General features: G+C 39.5%; 1 long non-coding RNA gene across 1 annotated transcript in view; it reads left to right on the top strand.

The window, feature by feature from the left end:
* Positions 1-17,126, top strand: part of LOC141573406 (uncharacterized) — a 38,020-nt gene extending 20,894 nt beyond the window's left edge. Inside the window, exon 3 of the long non-coding RNA XR_012499096.1 lies at positions 14,907-17,126. This is a non-coding gene — a long non-coding RNA (uncharacterized LOC141573406). The remainder of the gene's footprint in view (positions 1-14,906) is intronic.
* Positions 17,127-25,006: the final 7,880 nt, after the last annotated feature.

Genomic DNA, 25,006 nt, shown 5'->3' on the forward strand with positions numbered 1-25,006 from the left:
CCCTAGCGTTAACATATTAGTAATTCACAGTGGAATCCAGCCCAGAGACGTGTAATCACATTTCCTGTAGGTGTGTATTATGTGAAGGCTGATGGATTAATTGCTAGATAGATGGAATAGAGCTAAGGGAAAACATTATTAAAAAGTTTTAAAATCTTAATGTAACATTTTGAAGTTTGCTTTGGGGAATTTTTTCATTTCAGTCTCCTAGTTTTCCATTTGCTCTGGGATGAGGCGTCTTCGTTGTCTTTGCAAAGGGAGGGATCTGTTTGCTGAGAGCTTAGGATGTTCTTTGTTGAGGCCATGGGGACCTGTGATGGAGGTAGATGCAGGAGCTGGTGGCTGGGCCTCTTGTGGCCTGTGAGATGACAGGGTGGGCTGACTCCAAAATGCTGGGCTCCATTTACCCTTTGGGACCTGTGGTAGGCTGGGTACCCAAGGGCTGATTTTTCTCTCCCTCTAAAGACCCAGAGGCTGCAATGAGGAGTGTCAAGATTCCCCAGTCCCCCCACAAAGCAACGTGAAGAAGGATGACACTGAAGGGAAGAGGATTCTACAGCGTTCATGCCCCGAACCTGGTTTTCCAGGAGGCCCACAACAGTGCTCTAAGTAGGGTGGCCCAAAGCTGATTTCAAATCTCATATTATTAGGTTGGTCATCGCTTCCTATTTTAACTCTGAAAACCTAGAGCTCTAGGTTCATTCAAAGCTTGCTAACATATTTGCTCAGCAGCACAATGATGTGTGATGGAAAATAAACTCTTGTGGCTTGTTCATCCTATCAGCCGCGGCCTGCAGCCGGGAAAGAATGAGGGAAGGTCAGTCAATTATGTGTGGTAATCACCGTAAGCATATTATCTGAGACACAGATGTCTTCTATGACCCCACACGACATGGCTATTAACCTTGGAGCAATATAAAAATGGAGTGGGTTTGTGGGGAGGAGTGGGGCTGAACCAGACTTTCAGTCTAGCCTTGTCCACAGGCTCAGGGGGAAAAAAAAAAGTTGTGGACATGAAGACTATTTTCAGGAACCCAGCCAACCATCTGACCTCTGCTCCCCGAGGCCAGATCCGCATGCCCCTCCTTCCCAGGGGACCTTGCTGGAGGCCTGTCCTGTGTGGAAGTACTTGCCTCATCTGAAGACGAGCCTGACAAATTGACTCAGGGGAACCATGGACACACAGTGGCCCTGGCCTGCTACTTTCTGCTCACCAGAGAAAAGGGGAGAGGGAAGAGCAATTCGGGTGTTTATGTGTGTGTTTAAATAAGCTCACATCCAGTCTTGGATGGTAGTGGGCAGGGAGGACAATGGGGTCACCCAGGCATATCGGGGGACCCAACTAGGTTACCCAGGGGACATGGACTGACGGAAGTCAAGGCTGTTATACCTACTGGGCTTGTACTCTCAAGTCTAGCCTGGATTCTGGCATCTCCCTGGAGAAGTTTGGCCAGAATCTGGCACAGGGCTGGACACAAGGATGATGTTCTGTGAAAGTCATTGATGGATTGTTAACTGGTCCAGGATGGACACACATTTAGGAAAGCACCTGCCCTGAGAAATAACTCTGGACCAGACACTGAGGATTTAAAATGAAATAAACCAGTTCCTGCCCTCCAGGAGCTATAATATGGGGTGGGGGATGGTGAGGATGGGGGAAAACTTTGAACTGAATGTTCTACTCATTTCCAAACATGTTAGGGATGCTGGAGTAGGCCCATAGAAAGGATTTCATGTAGAAGCGAGGAAGGGGCTGTTCCAGCCAAGGGGCTTGGAAATTCTTCCCAGAGGAAGTGATAATAATAACTGTCTCGGAGGAACTTACCAGGAGCAAGGCACTGTCCCGGGCGCTGTCCTTGCCTGTGGTCTAATTCTCACAACCCTGTAAGTAGCCCTGGACCCATCGTGAACTTGAGAACCAGAAGGATCAGGTTACTACCTCCCAAGGTCACATAGCTGGTTAGTGGTAGAGCTGAGATAGAATTTAGTTGGCAACTGACTCCAAACTTCTCTAAAGAGGAGGATGCATTTGCCTGTCACGCAAGAAGGAGAACCTTTCCGGTGAAGGGAGAAGTGCACCCGGGGAGCGAGGTGCATCAGGAAGGGCAGGGCAGCGGGGCTGGGGCAGGTGGGAGGTGCGACCAGCCAGGCAGACCCAGTCCCAGGGCCCGGTGGCCCATACCACTGAGTTTGGCTTCATCCCGTCAGCACGGCATGATTAGATGTGTGTTTCTGAAAGGTTTCTCTTAGCATTGTGAGGCAAATGGATTGCAGAGACCTCAAGCCAGTCAGGGAACTTTTATAGTAAGTCCAGGTCTAAGGAGGTGATGTGAAAGATGATGGACAGGTGGGGTGACTATCCCAGGTGTTAGAGAGGGGCCAGGAGGACTTGCCAGCTGAACGGATGTGGCGGTGAGGGGAAGGAAAGCGCTCAGCTCCTCACAACTTCCTACGTGCCTTCATCCCTCTTTTACAATAAAGACATTAGGGTTTGACAAGATTAAGTCCCTTCCCCAAAGCCAACAGTTCATATTGTATCCTAGCCAGGTCTTGAACCTAGTCTCTGGCTCTGTAGCCAGGATTCTCACCCAGTGTGGTCCTCTGTGTGTGTGCGCGTGCGCGGCGGGGGCTGGGGGCTGGGGGCTGGGGGCTGGGTAGTGATTTGCCCTTTCAGGACACGTTATCCATGTTCACCTCTTCCGTGTACCTCCTCCTTCTCCCCTTGTCCTCAACTGCCTCCAGTGAAAAAGAAGTTTAGTGACTTATTATCAAAATTGCACCAGGAACCCCAGCTACTTTTATGTTTTCAAGCTGTTATGAGAAAGTGACTGTATCAAGTGAACTACTAAAGAGATGATGCTGCAATATATTTTTTCTAAAAAAACCTTAGAGCAGCTTAATCTAACAGGTATTTGTGACACATTTTAGCGAGTATGACGCCATTGCAGTGAACATGACTCATAAATGACTTTGTTAAGTGATACTTTATAAAGTCCCAGCAGATGCTGCTGGGTGTCTTTTCAGCATCCTCTCCATTCCCCCCCCACCCCCACCCCGAACGCATCTTCCTAACAGCCTGTTGTGTTCAGGTTCCACCTGCTCCATATGTTCTTTTACTTCAGGGGAAGCTGGCTCTTGTTCCAGCTCCAAAGAGCAAGTCCTGATTGGTCCAAGATGGTCATGATGGTCCCCGTAGGCACAGGTGGGTGATGTAATTCTGGAGAGTGGCATGTGGATCAATGTGCCGGGAGCCTTCTGGGAAATGTTTCCTCTCTCCTAAGGAAACCCGTTCCTCCCCAGGAAGAAATGGTCTCTCGTCCCCAACGTTCATCCATGGTTAATGTGTAAGTCATTTTGAGATGCAGTTTCTGATACTCGCAGCTTGAGGCATCCCAAGTTATAAACTTGTTACACCCAGGTTTCAATGTTGTCTCGCCATCACCGACTCTTGAGTGTAATGGTTAAGAGTATGGGCTCTAGAGGCCAGATCTCTGATTTTAAATCCTCACTCAACCACTTACCAACTGTGTGACCTTAGAAAACCTGCTCACCTCCCTGTACTTCAATTCTCCCCCTGTAAAATGCGGGAAATAGTATGACCTCCTGCATAGGATTGCTGGAGGATTAAATGAGTTATTACATATAAAGCACTTGAAGGGGTGCTTGGCACATGAAAATTCTTATCATCATTACTATTACTGTTATTATTAGCTATGAGTGGGCAGCAGTGTTGACAGTTTTCCCTGAATGTCGTGCATGAGTTTATCCTCCACTTAGCTCACCATTAGTAGACAGACCACCGGGAATGGTCCCCCGATCAGCTAGTGCTGCTCTGCTTAGAATGAAGGCTCAGGGTCCTCTCCAGTCCTTCTTGGTGTTTCTCTTGCTTAGATCTTCCTGCTCCCATCTGAGCAGCATGTCCCGCTTCTTCCTGATCCCTGCTCAGTTCTAGAAGGACCGACTCCAGGATCCTAGAACCTAAAGGCCCAGAGCAGCTGGTGTTGTGGACCAAACCAAGAGTGGGCAGTCAGGCAGCCAGATCACCCCTCCCAGAGTCCTGGGCTCAGGAAGGGAGGTACTTGAGGGATGGTGTAGGACCCTGGGATGAGAAAGAATAAAGTAAGCCTGGACCCTTGATTCTCTGTGCAGGGATCTGAGGAGGTGAGAGGCAGCAAGGATCTCGGGGGGCAAACTGAGGGAGGGGCCAGCAGGCACAGAAAGCTCCAGAGGCTGGAACGCAGACCCAGGCACACGTGCTTTACCCCTAGCAGTTCTGGGGAAGGAGTGTAGCAGCCCTTTCTCTAAACCCCACTGCTGTCACTACAGAGAAGTTTTTGTTGTGACTAAGAAAGGAGGAGAGAGGAAGGAGGTGGCTTGAAAGCAAAAAGCGTGGCAGTCAAATAAGCAACTCTGGAGGTAAACAGGCGTGTGTATGTGTGTGTGTGTGTAATGTGCCTTTAGTTTCCCATGTGTATCAAGGAGGGTAGGAAAATTCCTGTCCTCCTGACGTTATGAAGACCTTGTCAAGAACAAATGAAATATATAGTTGATAACATGGTATCACACATCTACTAGGTTGATAACAGTATTATGTAATGGAAAGTAAAAGGAACAAATGAAATGATAATGCCTTATGCTTTGAAAAGAATAAAGTCTTCAGGGTAAATTGTTATTAGTCTGCCTTCTCAAGATGTCATTTGGACCTGACCTCATGGTAACAGAAGGAAATTTGCATTTGTGCCATGGTGAGGATGCAACCTTGGGTGTGCTCCATTTCCGTGCCAGTGGAAGGAGGCCAGAACAGCATTTGAGGAGCCCCTAATGTTGGTTCCCCATGACCTCCTCTACAGAAATGCTTATAGCTGCAGGGTAGGCCCTGGAGTGCTGGGTTGCACTGAAACTCTCAGGAAACTCAATTGGATGGAAGGGAAAAGAGATTCAGATTTTTATTCGTGGGAGGATTGCTGTGAGAGGACTAGTGCCACTCGAAGCAAAGAGGCTGCCTGATATACTGTATATTTGGTGGAGGGATAAGAAGGAGATAAAAGATTAAAAAATGTAATAGAAGATTTGCTTACACTTCTTGGAATGGTAATTAAATTTATTTATAGTTATGGAAAATTTGGGGAAGGGAGGAAAAGCAATTTAAATGCAGAGTTTTCACAGGGCAGCTGCAAATGGCTTGCTTTAACGCGCCTCTGAAGGTTAACAGAATGGCAGGGAGGTCGGACTGAAGTGCATATGATAAGTGACAAGTGTTAACATGGCAAATCATGTATTTAAAATTACTCTGAGCTTTATCAAATGTTTCCTCTCAAAAATAAACTATCCTGGAAGGAAAGGTTAACTGAGAAAAGAGTATTACTCTAATATTTCCATGATGACTCGGGGGGAAGGGAAGAGGGTTCTGTAATGTAGGAGAAGTAGTGATAAATATAAATAGGTGGTTATGTTATTAACAGTAAAGAAACAAGACTATTCCAAACTTACACTGCACTGGGAGGAAAGGCAAGTGAGTGTTCCCTTTCCTTTTTGTCTTCTGTGACTCTATGAGCCAAGCAGCTTCCCAGTCCACCCACAGGGTGAACAAGAGACAAAGCAAATGAGAAGTTGTTGAGGGAGTAACAGCCTGTGCTACCAGCGCTGTTAACTGTCCCCAGTCAGCCTTGGCCATTAAGAGGGATCCACAGAAATCTCTGAAATCGTCCATCCACCACTTGCTCACCTGTTCTCCATTTCTCACAAGGCTTCTCTCTGACCCTGCCTGGTTGACTAAATCATTATTCTTCCATGCAGTGCTTTGGAACAATCTCCAAGATATATTTGTAAGTGGAAAAAGCAAAGTGCATTATATTCAACAACAAGGATCAATCTTAAAAATGTAATATTGAGCAAAAAAAAAAAAAAAAAAGCAAGACACAAAAGAAGGTATACAATATGATTCCATTAACATAAAGTTGAAAAACAGCTAAAGCTGAACTTTATTGTTTAGAGATGCATTCAGAGAAGGCTAAACTATAGATAACAACAAGGCGATGACGATCACAAAAGTCAAGAGAATGCTTCCCTCTGCAGGGAGGGAGGGAGGGAATGGATGATTAAGGAGAGGCAAACGGGAGGCTGTGGCGTGCTGGCAGTGTTCTGTTTCTTGATCTGAGTGGTGGTCACACAGGTGTACACTTTATAGTCATTAAATCTCTCTGTATATGCTTTTTTCCTTTTCTATGTGCATGTTATTTTCCCCCAATAACTTTTTTCACAAAAGCTAGGTACAAAACTATGTGTATAATATACCATTCATTTTCAAAAATAAAATACACTTATATACAAGGCAAATACTAATCAAAATAACTATTCATATCAGATAAAAATTAAGGAAAAAGGCATAAATACAGACAGTGTGAAACATTGCATGATAAATAGAACAATGAACAAATAAGGCATAATTATCATGAAATTACATGTACTTGATAAAATAGCTTCAAAACATATAAAGTAAAAACTAACATAATTATAAGGGGAAAACTTTTACATAAAAAATTACAATGGGAGATTTTAGTATACTTCTAACAGATTAATAGATTAAACAGAAAGTAGAAAGAATATACAAATAATGATTTGGGTAGGGAAAGGAGACATAACTACAGAAGCAGTAGAAAATTTTAAATCATAAAATAATCTACAGACAACTTTGTGCTAAAAAATTTGGAAACTTAGATAAATGGATAATTATCAACACTGACCCAAGGAAATTTGCTAACTTTAAGGACCTATAATCATTACTAAATAAATTAAAGCAGTTCTTAAATCCATCATCAAAACAAGCTGTTCCAGAGAGTAGAAATTTAGAAAAAGGTAACTCATTGTATACAGCTAGTTAAACCTTGGTATTAAACCTGGACAAGGATAGTAGGATAATAGAAAATTGTCAGATAAGAAAGAAAGAGAGAAAGAAACAAAGAGAAAGAAAGCAAGAAACAGAGATAGTCATTTAGCATTGTTACTTATTAACATAGATATAAAATACTAAATCAAGTCAAATTCAGAAGTGTTTATAAGCAGTAATATGTCTTGACCGAGTAGGATTTATTCCAGGAATGTATCATGCAATAGCAGAAGATAGATCAATGTAAGTAACCACTTATCAGAGTAAAAGAGAAAAAAACTTACGATCATCTCAGCAGATGCAGAAAATATTCAATAAAATTCAATACTCTTTCATAACTAAAAAATATTTAAAAAGAAAAGAAAATGTTTATCTGACTAGAAATAGAATGGACCTGTTTTAATCTGATAAAGAGTATCATCCAAAATCTACAGTCTTACTGTTTGAAGTTTATCAGGATTTCCTTTGATGTCAAGAAAAAGACTGGATGTCTTCTATTGCTCCTCTTACCCAAGATTACACTTGAGGTCCTAAAGAATGTAATAACACAGGAAAAAATAGTTATAAGGAAGGAAAGAGAAAAAATTATTATTTATAGACATAATTATCTACATAGAAAACCCCAAACCCGAACGCTTAGACCTAATCAGAGCATTTTTCAAGGCTGCTGGGTATAGCACAAACATACAAAAAGTATTAGCACTTCTAACACCAATAATAACTTATTAGGCAGGACTTAATCAGTGTAACTCCAAACAAAATTCCAGTAGAAATTTTCTACAGAACTTAATCTAATTCTAAGACTTGTACATTAAAGGAAAAGTGCATAAGTAAGCAACATACATCTGAAAAGAAGAAAGATAAGGGATTTGCTTCATAAGCTATCAAGATATATTATCAAGTTGGCCAATTCACCAAATGCCAATTCAATGAATGGCCAGTTTGCCAAAAGTTAATTTCCCCAGAGCCAATTTGCTGAAGAATTAATTACACAAATGACTGACTCACAAAATTTACATGAGGTACTGAGTAGCCACAATGTGTTGTAAGCAATATTCTTGACTTTAGTTGGAAGAATTCTAAGCAAGGATATATTCAACAGAGTAAATACAGTCAGGGATCTATTCAAGACTATCTACCTCAAGTACATTCTTCATGAATAGAGTCAATGACTTAATAATAATATAATCTTCATTATTCTTATCAGTAATATATATGAGAAAAGATACAATCTATACATGAGTATATTCAAGACTATATTAAACTATTCAGGAATACATTCTTCATAAATTAACTTTTGGCAAATTAAACACTCCTTCAGATGCTGCTAAGAAAAATGTAGTTTAGAATATACATATTCTATGTATAAAATCTATTTGAGACAATAGTCTCAAGAAGAACATTGTCATATTTTAATACATTCAAGTATTTATTATTTAATATGTTCAAGAAGGTTATTTCTTTAAAAATTTTTAAATGTTAGTGAATAGGATAAAGATTAGCAAATTGGACATTAGGTGGATTGACTTAAAAGCTGGCTTTCACAGAGACTACATATTGTGTACACATTCTGTTTACATGACATGTCAAGAAAAGGCCAATTTGTGGAGACAAGTAACAGATGATTGTTGCCTAGAGCTGGAGGGGTGGTGGATAGGTGTGGGGATTAATTACAAAAGGGCAAGAAGGAACTTTATAGGGTGATGGAAATGTTCTTATCCTGAATTGTGATGATTGCACAACTCTGTAACTTTACTAAAATCATTGAATTGAACATTTGCAATGGGTGAAGTTTAGAGTAGGTAAATTATAACTCAATGGAGCTTTTAAAAATGGGAAAAAATGGCTTTCTGTAAATTGGTTGCCAACATAATAACCTAGGACTATTATTATAAAAATATAGCCATTAAGACAGTGTGGTGTTGGTACAGGAGTAGATGGAAAGAACAATGGAGTGAAATAGAAAGCTCAGAAACAGATTCAAATATATGTAGGATCTTGATACATTGCAGAGGCAGCACTGAAATGTAAGTGAGGAAAGAATGGACTGTTCAATAATTGGTGGTGTACCACTTGGCTACCTATAGAAAAATAAAATAAAATTTGTTATCTATATTACATCATTTAACACCACAAAATTTAGCTCCAGATTTATTAAAGAGCTAAATATGAAAAATAAAACTTTAGACTTCTGATTTCTGGGCTGCTTTATAAGAAGCTTAGAAATCTTCATATCATCCTAGCAACAAATACAAAACTGAACAAAGTGAAAAGTCAACAACTCTTCTTAGACCTGTCAGAGAAGTGAAATCACAGGGCAAATGGCTACCTCCAGAACTGGAGAAACAGACAGATGGATACAGAGAATGACAACATACTGGAGCAGAAACCACCATGGGAGCCAGAAACACAGTAGGAACACCTAAACTGTCATTGACAGATTGCTGGAGGCTCAGTGTAGGCAAGCCTAAGAGAGAGATGCTCCAGGGAGACCCAGTCGTAGAGAGGCCCTCACACTTTTGTGAGTTTTACCTCCAGGAGCTCTATGAGGTTCTCACAGCAAATACCAGAAAAAAATCTCTCACCTGTGATTCCGGCACAGGAAGGAGAAAAGGAAGCATTTTGAAATACACCAGAGCATTCTGTTCTTTCTAATAAGGTCTGCCCTCAGGAGAAACTGCTTTACCAGAGCATAACCTGCTGGGGTTTTGTTAGAGCCTAACCCACCTGGGGGAGAGGAAACACCCAACTCAAGTCCACTCTAGACTCTCCATGTACAGGAAGGGAAGTACGCAGTCTAGCCCTGTCTAGCCATTCTTTCCCACTAAAGGGAGGAAAAAGTTGTAAGAAGCAGTGGTAAAGTTCACAGTCCAGGGCCACAGGCTTACCAAAAGACTGAGCGCTAATCATAGGACTATAGAATGTGTCCCCTCCTCCCACATCTTACAGCTACATTATTAAAGGCTCATTATTGCAGTTCCACTTACCCAGGGCACTTTTTCCACCTTTCAACAAAAAATTACAAAGCATACTAAAAGTCAAAAAACAAGAGTGTGAAGACACTGAACAAGCATCAGAACCAGAGTCAGATATGGCAGAAACGTTGGAGATATCAGGCCAGAAAATTTTAAAATTCTGATTAATATGATAAAGATTTTTAAAAATAGACAACAGATGGATAGTGTAAGCAAAGAACAGATGGATAATGTAAGCAAAGAGATGGAAATTCTAAGAAAGAATCAGGAAAAAATGCTAGAGATCAAAAACACTGTAACAGAAATGAAAAACACCTTTAATGGACTCATTAGTGGACTGGACATGGCTGAGGAAAAAGTCTCTGAGCTTGAATATTTAACAAGAAAAACTTCCAAGACTGAAAAGAAAAACAAAAAAAGGCTGGGGGCAAAAAAAAAAAAAAAAAAAAAAAGAAAGAAAGAATACCTGAGAACTGGAGGACAACTACAAAATGTGTAACATGTGCAATGGGAATACCAGAAGGAGAAGAAAGAGAAGGAACAGAAGCAATATTTGAAATAATAATGACTGAAAATTTCCCCAAATTAATGTCCGACACCAAACCACAGATTCAGGAAGCTCAGAGAACAACAAGCAGGATAAATACAAAACAAACAAATGAAAAAACAAACAAACTACACCTAAGCATATCAAATTCAAATTCAGAAAAGCAAAGATAAAGAAAAAATCCTAAAAGAAGCCAGAGAGATAAAACATCTTACCTATAGAGGAGCAAAGAGAAGAATTATAGCTGACTTCTCAGAAATCATGCAAGCAAGAAGAAAGTATAGAGTGAAATATTTAAAATATGAAGAGAAAAAAAATCCACCAACCTAGAATTCCGTACTCTGCAAAATTATCCTTCAAAAGTGAAAAAGAAATAAGGACTTTCTCAGACAAACAAAAATGGAAGGAATTTGTTGTCAATAGACTTGTCTTGAAAGAAATGTTAAAAGTTCTTCAGAGAGAAGGAAAATGATATAGGTCAGAAACTTGGATCTACATTAAAAAGGAAGAAGGAAAGAAGGAAAGAAAGAAAGAAGGAAAGAAAGAAAGAAGGAGAGAGAAAGAAAGAAAGAAAGAAAGAAAGAAAGAAAGAAAGAAAGAAAGAAAGAAAGAAAGAAAGAAAGAAAGAAAGAAAGAAAGAAAGAAAGAAAGAAAGAAAGAGAAAGAAAGAAAGAAAAAGAAAGAAAGAAAGAAGGAGAGAAAGAAAGAAAGAGAGGGAGGGAGGGAGGAAGGAAGGAAGGAAGGGAGGGAGGGAGGAAGGAAGGAAGGGAGGGAGGAAGGAAGGAAGGAAGAAAGGAAGAAAGAAAAAAGAAAAGAGAGAGGGAGGGAGGAAGGAAGGAAGATAACCAGAGAATGAATAAATGAAGATAACATAAAGACTTATGTGTCTTATTCTTAATTTATCTAACAGACAACAGTTTGTTCAAAATAATAGCAAAAATGTATTTGATTATATATTTGTACAAGTATGTATGTGTATTTATATGTATATGCTTATGTGTGCTTATATATAAGTGAAATAAATGACAGCAGTGATAATGATACAAGGGACAAGAGGGAGGACTTAGGAGTATTTTGTTATTAGAAGATACCAGCACGATCCATGAAATGGAATAGTATTGTTTGAAAGCAGACTTGGATTAGTTGTAAACGTATATTGCAAACTCTAGGGCAACCACTAAAAAAAGTTTAAAAAAGAAGTATAATTGATACGTTAAGAAAGGAGAGAAAATGGAATCACATAAAATGCTCAATTAAAACCACAGAAGGCAGAAAGATGTGGAAAACAAAAAAGCAAAGAGCAGGGCAAAAAAATAAAACAGAAAACAGTAGCAAGTATGGTAGGTATTAACCCAACTATATCAATAATCAACTTAAACGTCAATGGTCTAATACGCCAATTAAAAGAGATTATCAGAATAGATTAAAGAAAAAAACCCAAGACCTAATTATATGTTGTCTACCAGAAATCCACTTTAAGTATAAAGACATGAATGGGTTAAAATTAAGAAGGTGGAGAAAGATATATCAAACCAACCTCAATCGAAAGAAAGCAGGAGTAGCTATATTAATTTCAGACAGAGCAGACTTCAGAGCAAAGAAAATTATCAGGAACGAAGAAGGTCATTATATAATGAAGGGTCAATACTCCCAGGAGAGGTAGTAATCCTTGCTGTGTATGCACCTAACATTAAACCATTAAAACAAATGAAGAAAAAACCTTATAGAACTGTAAGGAGAAATAGATGAATCACAGATGAATCCACTGCCATAGCTGGGGACTTTAACACCCCTCTATCAGAAACAGATAGCTCCAGTAAGCAGACAATCAATGAAGACATAGTTGAGCTCAATAGCACCGTTTATCAATTGGATATAATTGACAGACTACTTCATCCAAGAAAAGCAGAATACACACTCTTCTCAAGCTCACATGGAACATTCACCAAGATAGGCCACATTCTGGGTTACAAAATGTATCTTTTTAATTTAAACTGAAATATAGTTGATGTAAAATATTATGTTACTTTTAGGTGTACTACACAGAGATTTGGTATTTGCATACATTATGGAATGATCACCATGGAAAGTCTAGTAACCATCTGTCCCCATACAAAGTTATTACAATACTATTGACCATATTCCTTATACCTGGAGGTTTGTACCTCTTCATCTCTTCCACCTATTTTGCTCCCCCCTCCACCTCCTCCTTTGGCAACTACTAATTTGTTCTGTATCTATGAGTCTGTTTTCATTTTTGTGTTTGTTTTGTTTTTAGGATTCCACATATAAGTGAGATAATATGGTATTTGTCTTTGACTTATTTCATTTAGCATAATACCCTCTAGATCCATCCATGTTGTCACAAATGGCCAGATTTCATTTTATTATGGCTGAAGATCTTTATCTTTTCGTCTGTTGGTGGACACTTAGATTGGTTTCATATCTTGGCGATTGTAATAGCGCTGCAATGAACATAAGGGTGTATATATCTTTTTGAATTAGTGTTTTTGTTTTCTTTGGGTAAAAACCCAGAAGTGAAATTGCTGGATCACATGTTAATTTTATTTTTAATGTTTTGAAGAGTCTCCATATTGTTTTCCATAGTGGCTTAACCAGTTTACAATTCCACTGTGATTAAGGGCTCCCTTTTCTCCACATTCCACATTCTCTCCAATACTTGTTATTTGTTGTCTTTTGATGGTAGCCTTTCTGACTGGTGTGGCGTGGTATCTCATTGTCATTTTAATTTGCATTCCCCTGATGATTAGCAATGTTGAGCATCTTTTCACATGTCTGTTGGCAAACTGTATGTCTTTTGCAGAAAAATGTCTATGCAGGTCTTCTACCCATTTTTTAACAAGGTTTCTTTTCTTTTCTTTCTTTCTTTCTTTCTTTTTTTTTTTTTTTTTTTGATGTTGAGTTATATGAGTCCTTTGTGTATTTTGGATATTAACCCCTTATTGGATATAGTATTTGCAAATATCTTCTTCCATTCAATAGGTTGTCTTTTCATTTTGTTGATAGTTTCCTTCACTGTGCAAAAGCTTTTTGGTTTGATGTAGTCTCATTTGTTTATTTTTGCTTTTGTTTCCCTTGCCTGAGGAGACAGATAAAATGATGTTGCTAAAACTGATATCAAAGAATGTACTGCCTATATTTTCTACTAGGAGTTTTATAGTTTCAGTCTTACATTTAAGTCTTTAATCCATTTTGAGTTTGTTTTTGTGTATGGTGTGAAAAAGTAGTCCAGTTTGATTCTTTCACATGTAGCTGTCCAGGTTTCCCAACACCATTTATTGAAGGGATTATCTTTTCCCCATTGTATATTCTTGCCTCCTTTGTCATGGATTAATTGACCAGATAAGTGTGGGTTTATTTCTGGGCTCTCTATCCTGTTCCACTGATCTATGTGTCTGTTTCTGTGCAGTACCATACTGTTTTGATTACTGTAGTTGTCTAATGTAGTTTGAAATCAGGGTCGTGGTACCTCTAGCTTTGTTCTTCTTTCTTAAGATTGCTTTGGCTATTTGTGTTTTCATACACATTTTAGAATTATTTGGTTTTAGTCCTATGAAAAACACCTTTGATATTTTGATAGGGATTGTATTGAATCTGTAGATTGCCTAGAGGAGTATGGTCATTCTAATATTAATTCTTCCAATCCATGAGCATGGCAATCCTTCCATTTGTTTGTATCATCTTCAATTTCTTTTATCAATGTTTTATAGTCTCCAGAGTAGAAGTCTTTACCTCTTTGGTTAGATTCATTTTCAGGTATTTTATTATTTTTGATGCAATTATAAATGGGATTGTTTTCTTAATTTCTCTTTCTGATATTTCATCATTAGTATATAGAAACACAACAGATTTCTGTATATGCATTTTGTATCCCACAACTTTATTGAATTCATTTATTCTAATGGTTTTTTTAGTAGTTTTCCATATATAGTATAATTTAATCTGACAGTTTTATTTCTTCCTTTCTAGTTTGGATTCCATTTATTTTTTTCTCATCTTATTGCTGTGGCTAGGACTTCCAATATTATGTTAAATAGAAATAACAGGAGTGGATATCCTTGTCTTGTTTCTGATTTTAGAGGAAATGCTTTCAGCTTTTCACTGCTGAGTATGATATTGGCTATTCATGTGTCATATATGGTCTTTATTATGTTAAAGTATGTTCCCTCTGTACTCATTTTGTTGAGAGTTTTTATCATAAATGGATGTTGAATTCTGTCAAAAGCTTTTGCTGCATTTCTTGAGATGATCATTTGGTTTTTATTCTTCAGTTTGTTCGTGTGGTGTATCATGTTGATCGATTTGTGGATATGGAATCATCCTTGCATCCCTGGGATAGATCCCACTGGATCATGGTGTATGATCTTTTTAATGCACTGTTGAATTTGGTTTGCTAATATTTTGTTAAAATTTTTTGCATCTATGTTCATCAGGGATATTGGCTTATAATTTTCTTTTCTTTTCTTTTTTTTTATAGTATCCTTTTCTGGCTTTGGTATCAGAAAAATGCTGGCCTTGTAAAAATGTGTTTGGAAGGGTTCCCCCCTCTTCCCTCTTCTATTTTTTAGAAGAGTCTGAGAAGAATTGGTAGTAATCCTTCTTTGAATGTTTGGGGAATTCACCACTGAAGCTCTCTAGTCATGGACTTTTGTTTGTTGGAAGGTTTTTGATTACTGATACAATCTCCTAGATGACCTTGGGTTGGCAATGACTTTCCAGATACAAACCAAAGGATGATCCATGAGAGAAGTAATTGATAACCTGAACTTCATTAAAGTTAAAATTTCTTCTCTGTGAAAGACAATGTCAAGAAAATGAGAAGACAAGACACAGACTGAGAGAAAATATTTGCAAAAGACACATCTGATAAAGGACTGTTATCCAAAATATATGAATAACTCTGAAAACTCAGCGGTAAAAGAATGAACTACCCAATTTAAAAAATGGACAAAAGACTTAAACACCTTACCTGAGAAGATATACAGATGGCAAGAAAGCATATGAAAAGATGTTCAACATCATATGTCATTAGGGAATTGCAAATTAAAACAATGAGACACCTTTACACACCTATTAGAATGACCAAAATTTAAAAAAAAAAACATTGACAACAACACATGCTGTCAACGATATGGAGTGAAAGGAATTCTCATTCATTGCTGGCGGGAATACAAAATGGTACAGTCACTTTGGAAGACAGTTTGGCCGTTTTTTTACAAAACTTATATACTCTTACCATGGGATCCAGCAGTCACACTCCTTAAAATTTACCCCAAATGAACTAAAAACTTATGTCCATATCCATGGTTGACTATTGCCGCTTTATTCATAATTGCTAAAGCTTGGGAGCAACCAAGATGTCCTTCAGTTGATGACTGCATAAATAAATTGTGGTACCACCAGACAATGCAAAACTATTCCTTGCTAAAAACGAATGAGCTATCAAGCCATGAAAAGATATGGAGGAAACTTACATGCATATTACTAAGTGAAAGAAGCCAATCTGAAGAGGCTACATACTGTATGGCATTCTGGACAAGGAGACAGTAAAAAGATTAGTGTTTGCCAGAGGTTACTGGGAAGAGAGGGATAACTAAGCAGAGCACAGAGGGCGGTGAAACTGTTCTGTATGATGCTACAATGGTGGATGCAGGTCATTATACGTTTGTCAAAATCCATAAAGTGGACTGTAACAAGAGTGAAGCCTAATGTCAACTGTGTACTTTGCATGATCACGATGTATCAGCGTATGTTCATCAATTGTAACAAATGGTACAGGATGTTGACAGTGGGGGAGGTTGTGTATGTCTGAGGACAGGGGGTACTTTCCACTCAGTTTTGCTGTGAACTTTGCTCTAAAAAATAAAGTTTATTAATTAAAAAATAAATATAAAACTTTAAAATTATATGAAGGAAATACAGGAAAATACATTTGTGACCACAAAATAAGTAATGCTTTTTTTTTTAGAAGACACACAACACACACATGCACATAGGGAAATCATAAAGGAAAAGGATGAAAAAAATGTGACATCAAAATGGAAAATTTTATGGAACAAAAGACACCATAAACAAAATTAATAGCCGAGCAGTAGATTGCGAGAGGATGTTTACCTCATGTATTACAATCAAGAGTACTATTCAGAATAAAGAACTACAAAAAACCAAATAGAAAAGTGTGTGACTCACGTTAAGAGACATGAATAGCCTAAAAACACATATTAAAAGGTTCAGTCTCAGAATAATCAAGAAGGGCTAATTAAAATCACAATGAGAGATCATTTCACACACATAAGATTAGCAGAAAATAAATTGTGATTGTTGAAAAGGATATGGCAAATAGGAACTCTCACACAATGCTAGTGGGAATGCAAACTGGCATAGCCACTTTGAAGATCAACTTGGCAGTATCTAGCAAAATGTGAAATGTGCGTATCTTATGACCCAGTAGGTCTATCTGTTAAATATCCTAGAAAAACACTTGCGTATGTGTTTAGGGAGATGCTACAGGAATGTTCATTTCAGCATTGTAAGAGCAAAAAATTGGAAGCAATCCAAATATCCATTAGTAAAAAAGGGAATAAACTGTGTGCTATGTTTATTCAACAAACTACAATAAAGAGGTTAAAATGGATGGATTGAATTTAAAGGTATCAACATGGATAGATAAGGGAAAAAGTGTAGGGGAGAAAAGAATTATGTAACATTACAAACCATATTATTTTATTTGTGAATTATAGGTGTAATAAAATGTATAGTTATTTATGGATACACTGTCAAGATTTTTCGAGTGCAAGTAACAGAAACTCCTGCTCAAAATCTCTTCAGTAATGAAGAGATTTATTATCTCAACAAAATAAGAAGCCTAGAAATAGGGCATTTCCAGGGTATTTAATTCAGCAGTTTAAATACGTCATCAAGGGCTTCGGTTTATCTGTCTTTTCATTCAGCAGTCTTAAATGTGTTCTCCTCAGCCTAACTCCTCTCTTGAGCACTGTACGGCTACCACAGTCCCCGGTACCACATGTAGGCACAACAAAATCCAGTGAAAGAGAAGGGCCACTTCTGTCTTCTGCATCTCGAGTATAAAGCAAAAATCCCTTAACCAAACCACTCTGCAGACTTTCCCTCTGGGCATCTCCCTTGTCCAGAATTGCATCGGTGGTCTTTCCCAAACCAATTCCAACAAGGAAAATAGGATTACCAAGACTGGCTGAGATTAGTAAGTAATATGGGGGTGGGGGAAAGGTGAACACCAGGACAAAACTGGGGCTCTGCATAGAAGAATGGGGAAAGTTTTATGTGTAGACAGTTAAATCAGTCAGGGTTTAGGAAACAAAGTCCATTCCAGATATTTGATACAGAGAATTAGATGTTTATGAAATCTCTAGAAGATTGGAGGAGCAAACCTTGGACTGAGCCTCTAAGAAGATTCCTAGACTATCTAGTCCAGTTGCTACTACCTCTGGCTTAAAAACAGAGGCAGGGTGTCAGGAAGCCACCAGGGAAATACTGAGTTCAAGAGCTCACTGCCATAGCTGTGATTCCAGAATCAGGAAGCTTATACTGGAAACCACTGCCGTAGTCACAACTGCCTGGACATTAGACACAGTCCAGCTGTCACCACCTTTGTAAATATCTTTCAGTACCTCCCCCTGCTCTCCCTGCCCACACACACACACAATGGATACTGCACCATGGCATCTCCACAACCTTGCTTGCCAGCAGAAAAAGAAGCCCAAAACTGGAACACGGGCTGTGCCACACTAGCTTCTAAATGTTGCATTAAGTACATATAATTAGTAAAACCCATTCTTCATACAGAATCCTAACTGCAAGAGAGTTCTAGAAATTTAATTTTTAACTTTCCACCCTCAGCAGTACAGGAAGTATTCTGGAAGGAGATGAGAATGAATGCTGTCTACTGATTAACTCGTCCTTCACAGTGAGAAACAGTATGCACTGCAGTCCATCCCTTTGCCCACCCACATACTCAGTATAAAACATGCTCCTACCCATGTGAAGTGCATTCATCCCCCACACAGGAAAGAGCCAACTCACAATCTCATTCCTTTACAGCATCCAGATCCAGGTCCAGGATATCTGAATGATATAAATTCTTGTCAATCAAGTTCCGATATGGTGGAACCAGGTGCCATATTCCATGAGCCACTGGGGAAGGGAGGTGGTGGCAATCTGAACTCTGCCCCATGTCCAGGTGCAATGACAAAGGGCTAAAATAAACTATCTATCTCCAGAACACCCCCAAATGCAATTAAGAAACCCCATTCAGGAAAAGAAAAAAAGAGGTAGCCACACATGCATACACACACAGTGTTCACTGATCTACGGTCCACAGCACATATCACAATCTTCTGGACTCCACGTGCTGAAGGTTGTGAGATCCTCTGTCAGCTAATCTGGCAAATCTGCGCTCTTGGAGAATCTCCTTGTTCTTTGTCCTTACAGCCACATCTGAGGTGGGCACTGGGGGGAACAACTCTTTATGGTGGCCACGCAGCTTTAGAACACGTTACTTGGGGGGCTGGATCAGGAGCTGGGGGATTATTGTAGAGGTAGAACAGGCCATCCCATGTTGCTGTCACCAGTCTTGGCATTTCTTAGCAGGTTTCCTGTCTGTTTGCTTCCAGTGAGTTCCTGGGATAACAATCCTAAGCCAAAACCTTGTCTGAACACAATCTTTGATTCTGAAAATCCTTACCTTCCACCCAACTTCAATCTATTGCTCTGTCTTAAGTAATTCTATCCTTCTTGAGTGCAAAACCTGTTCGTCAGGAGAGGACGTGGGAGAAGCAAGATGCTTACAGACGTTTCTCTTGCTCAATCTCCATCTCTTCTCTGCTATAGGACTTCACCAAAAGTAGTAAGAAGTAGCTAACACACCAAGATTTTGAATTTCTTCCTAATACTACAGCCTCAGTAGGCATGTGGGCATACAGGTGGCCAATAAGCACATGAAAAGATGCTTGCTAATTGTTCAAGAAATGCAAATCAGAACTGCAATGAGGTATCACCTCACACTGGTCAGAATGGCCATCATCAAAAAGTCTACAAATAATAAATGTTGGAGAGGATGTGGAGAAAACGGAACCCTCCTACACTGTTGGTAGGAATGTAAACTGGCTGAGCCACAATGGAGAACAGTATGGAGGTTCCTTCAGAAACTAAAAATAGACTTACCATATGATCCAGCAACCCCACTCCTGGGTATATATCTGGAAAAGGTGAAAACTCTAATTAGAAAAGGTACATGCACCCCAGTGTTCATAGCAGCACTATTTACAACAGCCAAGACATGAAAGCAATCTAAATGTCCATTGACAGATGAATGGATAAAGAAAATGTGGTATGTATACAATGGAACACTACTCAGCCATTAAAAAGAATGAAATGATGTCATTTGTAGCAACATGGATGGACCTAGAGATTATCATATGAAGTGAAGTAAGTCAGTCAGAGAAAGACAAACATCATATGATATCACTTATACATGGAATCTAAAAAAAAAAACGATATAAGCAAACTTATTTACAAAACAGAAAGAGACTCAGACATAGAAAACAAACTCATGGTTACCAGGGGAAAGGGGGAGGGAGGGATAAACTAAGAGTTTGGGATTGATTGATACAGACTACTATGTACAGAATAAATAAACAACAAAGTTCTACTGTTTAGCACAGGGAGATATATTCAATGGCTTGTAGTAACCTGTAATGAAAAAGAACACACATTATATATGTATGTATAACTGAATCACTATGCTGTACACCAGAAACTAATATAACATTGTAAATCAAAAAAAAAAAAAAAAAAGAAAAAAGAAAAAAGAAAAAAATAGGCATGTGATCTATGTCCCAAGGAACAATGAGGGTTACTTGCTATGAGTCAAGGGTCCTCAATTTTCCAGCTTCCTCTGTCCTACTGCCCCCACTCAGCTAGCTCCCCATTTAGAGTCTGACACTTGCAGCACTCACCTCCTGATAAAAAATAAAGGGAAATAGTCTTTGAATAGGCCAAGAAAAAGACACGTACTTAAAGAGTATAAGCATTAAAACTGGCTACACATCAAATTCATTACAGGAGGATGAGACTGGGGAGGGACGGGGAGAATATATTATTGTAAAAGTCATCTCATTATAAAAAGATGTGAGTAGATACAATAGACCATTTTCCTGTTTCAGATGACCGGGGCATTTGTTATGTTATCCTCTATGCTTTTATGGTGTTTTTTGAAATTCAAGTTTTCAAAAAAGGGGCGAGGCATGGATGAACACTCCGAAGTGATCAGTGTAGCACAACAGATAAGAAACTGGCAGCAAAGACGTTCCCAAGGGAATGGTCTTTCACAGCCAAACAAGGGCCACGCTTGGGACCAGAGCACACCGGGTGCCCAGTCAGGTTCTGCCTCTGTCCTCTGCTCTGCCCATCTAAACCCTGGTCACCTTTCCAGGCTCTCTCCTTCTCCTCCAGGAAGCCTTCCCTGAATATTCCAGCTCACATTCCAGTCTCCCTCTACTCAACTATCAGAACACCTAAAGCCACTGCTCACTTGGAAATCACTAGTTATTTATTTCAGGAGTTCTAGATAATCCAAAGCAGTAAGGTCCAAAGCCCACAAGGGCTGCTCCAAAGTTGATGGGACTGCATGGTAAATGCATAGTCTTGAGTAGCTGGGGAGGGTCACTGCTTCTGTTTGGGCCTGACTTTTTATGTGCCCCCCGCCTGCCCCCGCCAGTCACTCCCCCAAACCGCAAGCCTGTTAATGGAAGATGGCCTCAAATGTCACCCAGCTGACAGTGTGCAGCTGGCAGAAACGGGCCCATTTGCCACAATAGGTCCAGCTCTCAGCTCAGATGAGCCCCGATCCCCCTCCGAACGCGTTTTCCTTTTGTGTGCTATATGTAAAACACTCCTAATGTGAGGATCCTCAGAGAGAGCTCACACTGCCCATCTAAGTGGTTTTTTTTTTTTTTAAAGAATCGAGCTCTTACCTTTTAAAATTACACCAGGGTGGTATTGTTCAAATATGTAAGACTGACTATTCCAGAAAGCAGCAACAACAGGATACAATGCACTAATTTTACCCCACTTTGACTTAGAAAATATAATCGGTACTTACAAAAATTGTAAATACTAAAGAATCAAGGGAATAGGATTATTCTAAAATAGGGCGCTAATACATCAAGCAAAATAGCTTTTGCCAGTCTTAACTGAGGGCCATTATCTATCGGAGAAGATACACCTCCAGCCTTGATAACATAAAGACACACAAATGACTAAAGAAGCTTGCGAATATTTCTGGGAGGAGGGGAGAGAGGAAAGAGTCCATAATGTGATAGAAACTTGGAAAACCTGAGTGATTCAACAGGGTAGATAAACAGCCTCAAGCATGACCGCATCGGGGCAAACCCTGCCAGGTTCAATGACCATAATTTCTGGGGGGGCTCCGTCCTTCTCCTCTCTGAATTGCTGCGGCCGTCACACAACCCGGGACTTCCTCATCTACCTCTAGGTGGTTGTGTTTAATCATCGCATGTGTCTCCGCGACTAAATACAGCCCCACTTTGGGAGCGACTTCCAGCAAACCCAGCACAGCCGGGCCCACACCGTAGCCTGGAGCCTCGAGGCCTAGGCCACATTCCCCCTCTCCCCACGTCCCTGCCTGTGGTAAATGGAAAGGATTGTAGACAATCGGCCACGCAGCCCTGGTGTCTTCCTGAAGGTGTGGAGAGAGTAGTAGGAGGCATTCATTTGGGGCATCATTCCACGATGGAAGGATGAGATTGTCTAAACATGAAATACTTCAGCTGGCAAGTGCTTCTAAGGTACGTCTAACATTTAGTGTTTAGAAGATATGGGTTTGATTTACAGGGACCGAAACTGGTGGGGAGTTGAGGGACAGGTGTGGGAAAAGGAGTCCCCAGTCACTTTGCCAGAAACTAGAGGCTGTTTGTGATGACCAAGCAAAGTGTGCGATATCCTTCCTCGTTGTCCCCTCCCTTCTCCTGGGCGCTCAGGCTCTACAGGCTGCCCTGTGGCCACCAGGCTCATCCTCCCGCCTCTGGGTACCAGCACACCTACGTAATTCCGAGAGCATGAGATGAAGGACCAATTCTAGTGGAAATCAGTACCCTTCATACTTTTTGTGCTTTTTACATTTTGTGTGATTCTCAGTGGAGGGGAAAAAATCAGTGGAGGAAGCTTTCGTTTCATATTATATATATATACATACAGACATATTTTTATCAGATTAGTCGTCTTATTTTTGTCCTCTATACCACATCCAGGTCATTTTTATCCATGGGCACTTGGGTACAATCCTAGGGTCTACATGTTTCCTTTTCAACAATCATACATAAAACATATTTATTGGCTCTTGATTCTAAAAGAAAACCTGAAAATCAAAATTAATATTTGCTGGCTTATATATCTTCAATATGTCATCTTTTGTAACCTGTCATTGTCAAATTTACTATTCATAAAAATATCATATTTGAAAATAATTTGGAAATTAGATTTTGCCCCTTCCCCAGATTTCTGGGTAAGCATCATCTGGCCAGAAAATAATTGTCAGTTATGACCTAAATGAGTCACTCCTAGCCAAATAATTTTAAAAGTAAAAAAAGCATTTTAGGGTAAATGTTTCATATGGAAAAAACATATGTGTATTTCGTGTGGGTGCAAGGGAATTTTAATATGTTAGATATGACCTGGTGGTGGGGGCTTCAGATTAAGATGGCCATTGTCCATGATGGTTTTAGGATGACCAATGACTGCAGTTTGGTCTCTACTAAAAATTTCTACCTTGGTTCCCTTGAAAGACTTAAGTTTCCATTTACTCTGTGTGTGTGTGTGTGTGTGTGTGTGTGTAATAAAACTTGCCACTTTAACCATACCATTTACTTTGAAAATAAATATAAATAAATAAATATAGTACTTGTATAGCCCATATCATTATTTCGGGCACTTAATCATTCCTACTGTGAATTGTTCCTTAAATGCCTTACATGTTTATAGTCTTTTCTCTAAGATGGTAAGCTTCTTAAGGTAGAGAATAAGTAACTTCTTTTCTTTTAAGGGTTACAGGGCTAAGAACAAAGCTCAGTATTTATTGAAACTCAATAAATTCTCACCAGCTGAGTGAATGATCATGTGAGTACATGATGGAAGTCTTAATGAGATGCTTGATTCAAAGTTGTGCAGGGCCATATTGGTTTTCAAACTATTTTGTGTGTGGGAAAACCAGTGAACCTACTTTAATACAATAGAGGTACTCTGGATGAGGTGGGGGAAAGAATTCATGCCCCTTTCTGCCTCCAAGTTTCTGGAAGCCTCCCCAGCCCACTCCAGACTGAAGAGAATCTCTTCCAGGGTCAAAGAGCTCTTAAGGAATTCATATAACTCCTCCTGGAGCTCCTGCTTCTCTAAATTTCATCCGTGTCCCTGTAGTAAAGAGTTGACCACAAGTCGTAAGATACTCCCTTTTCCCAGAATAAACAATTCTTATCCATTTACCTTGCCCCTTGGCACTCATCCTAAAACTATTAATGGACATTTTGCCTCTTCCAGCTTCTTCCCTGGTTCTCACCATTTGTTTGTAGTTTGGGACCCATACAAGTGCACAGAGACCAAAACTGAGCCCATGACTTGAAATAGAACAGCTCGGGTCTGAATCCTAGCTCAGACACCAGCTGTGTGGCCTCAGACAAGTGACTTAACTCCTCTTGCTCTTAAGTTTCCTTCTTTGCAAAATGGAATTGAAAATTTATAAACTCACAAGGTATGAATTAAATGAGATAATGTACTTGAAAACAGTGCACAGTAGGTGCTCAAACATGTGAATATAACTTAGTTCTTGCTTCTGGTTCTGGTTGTCCTGCTTTCCTCTGTCCCTTCGGGTTCCTTATGATTCCTGGTGAGCTCACTGTTAGCCAGTGGTTATTTCGTTAATGGCTGCATGTAGTTTTGAAAGATTTCTTTATATATTTGATCATATATTTGTTGCCTCCTCACAGATAGAATTTGAGATGGTATTTAGATTTATTTTTTCCAACAAACTCCTTGTGAATAGCTGGAAGATTGACTTGTCCGACTTGGGAACATGTTGTCCTTGCCTTGTCAATCGCTCTCCACAGAGTCTTCCTTTTCTTCTCTGTGTCAGAAGTGACATAATGGCAGATATGCATGAACTCCCTGGAGAACAATGAGAGACTTCACAGAGCTCAATTTGGGGCATCCACACGTGTTGTGGTTATAGAGTGATATTCCCGTGACACTTGCATGTGGGAAATGAACTGAGGGGAGTTTGTGGGCAGAGAAACTTACTTCCAAAAGGAACAAAACAAAAATGCCTCCAACCAGGCAGAACTGCTCAGGGGACTCTGTATATAGGATGTGCAAGGTTAGTTAACCATCTAGCCCTTATGTCTGCCATCAACCCCTTGGCCACCACTGTAGGTGATGACCCCCCAGGACAAGATCTTTTACTGAAACATCCTCTTCTTTTCGTTTTCTTTTTATTTGAGGGTGGGGGTTAATGAGTACCTCGATCCTTGA

Source organism: Camelus bactrianus, chromosome 15 (genome assembly GCF_048773025.1).
Source record: "Camelus bactrianus isolate YW-2024 breed Bactrian camel chromosome 15, ASM4877302v1, whole genome shotgun sequence".
Classification (NCBI taxonomy): domain Eukaryota; kingdom Metazoa; phylum Chordata; class Mammalia; order Artiodactyla; family Camelidae; genus Camelus; species Camelus bactrianus.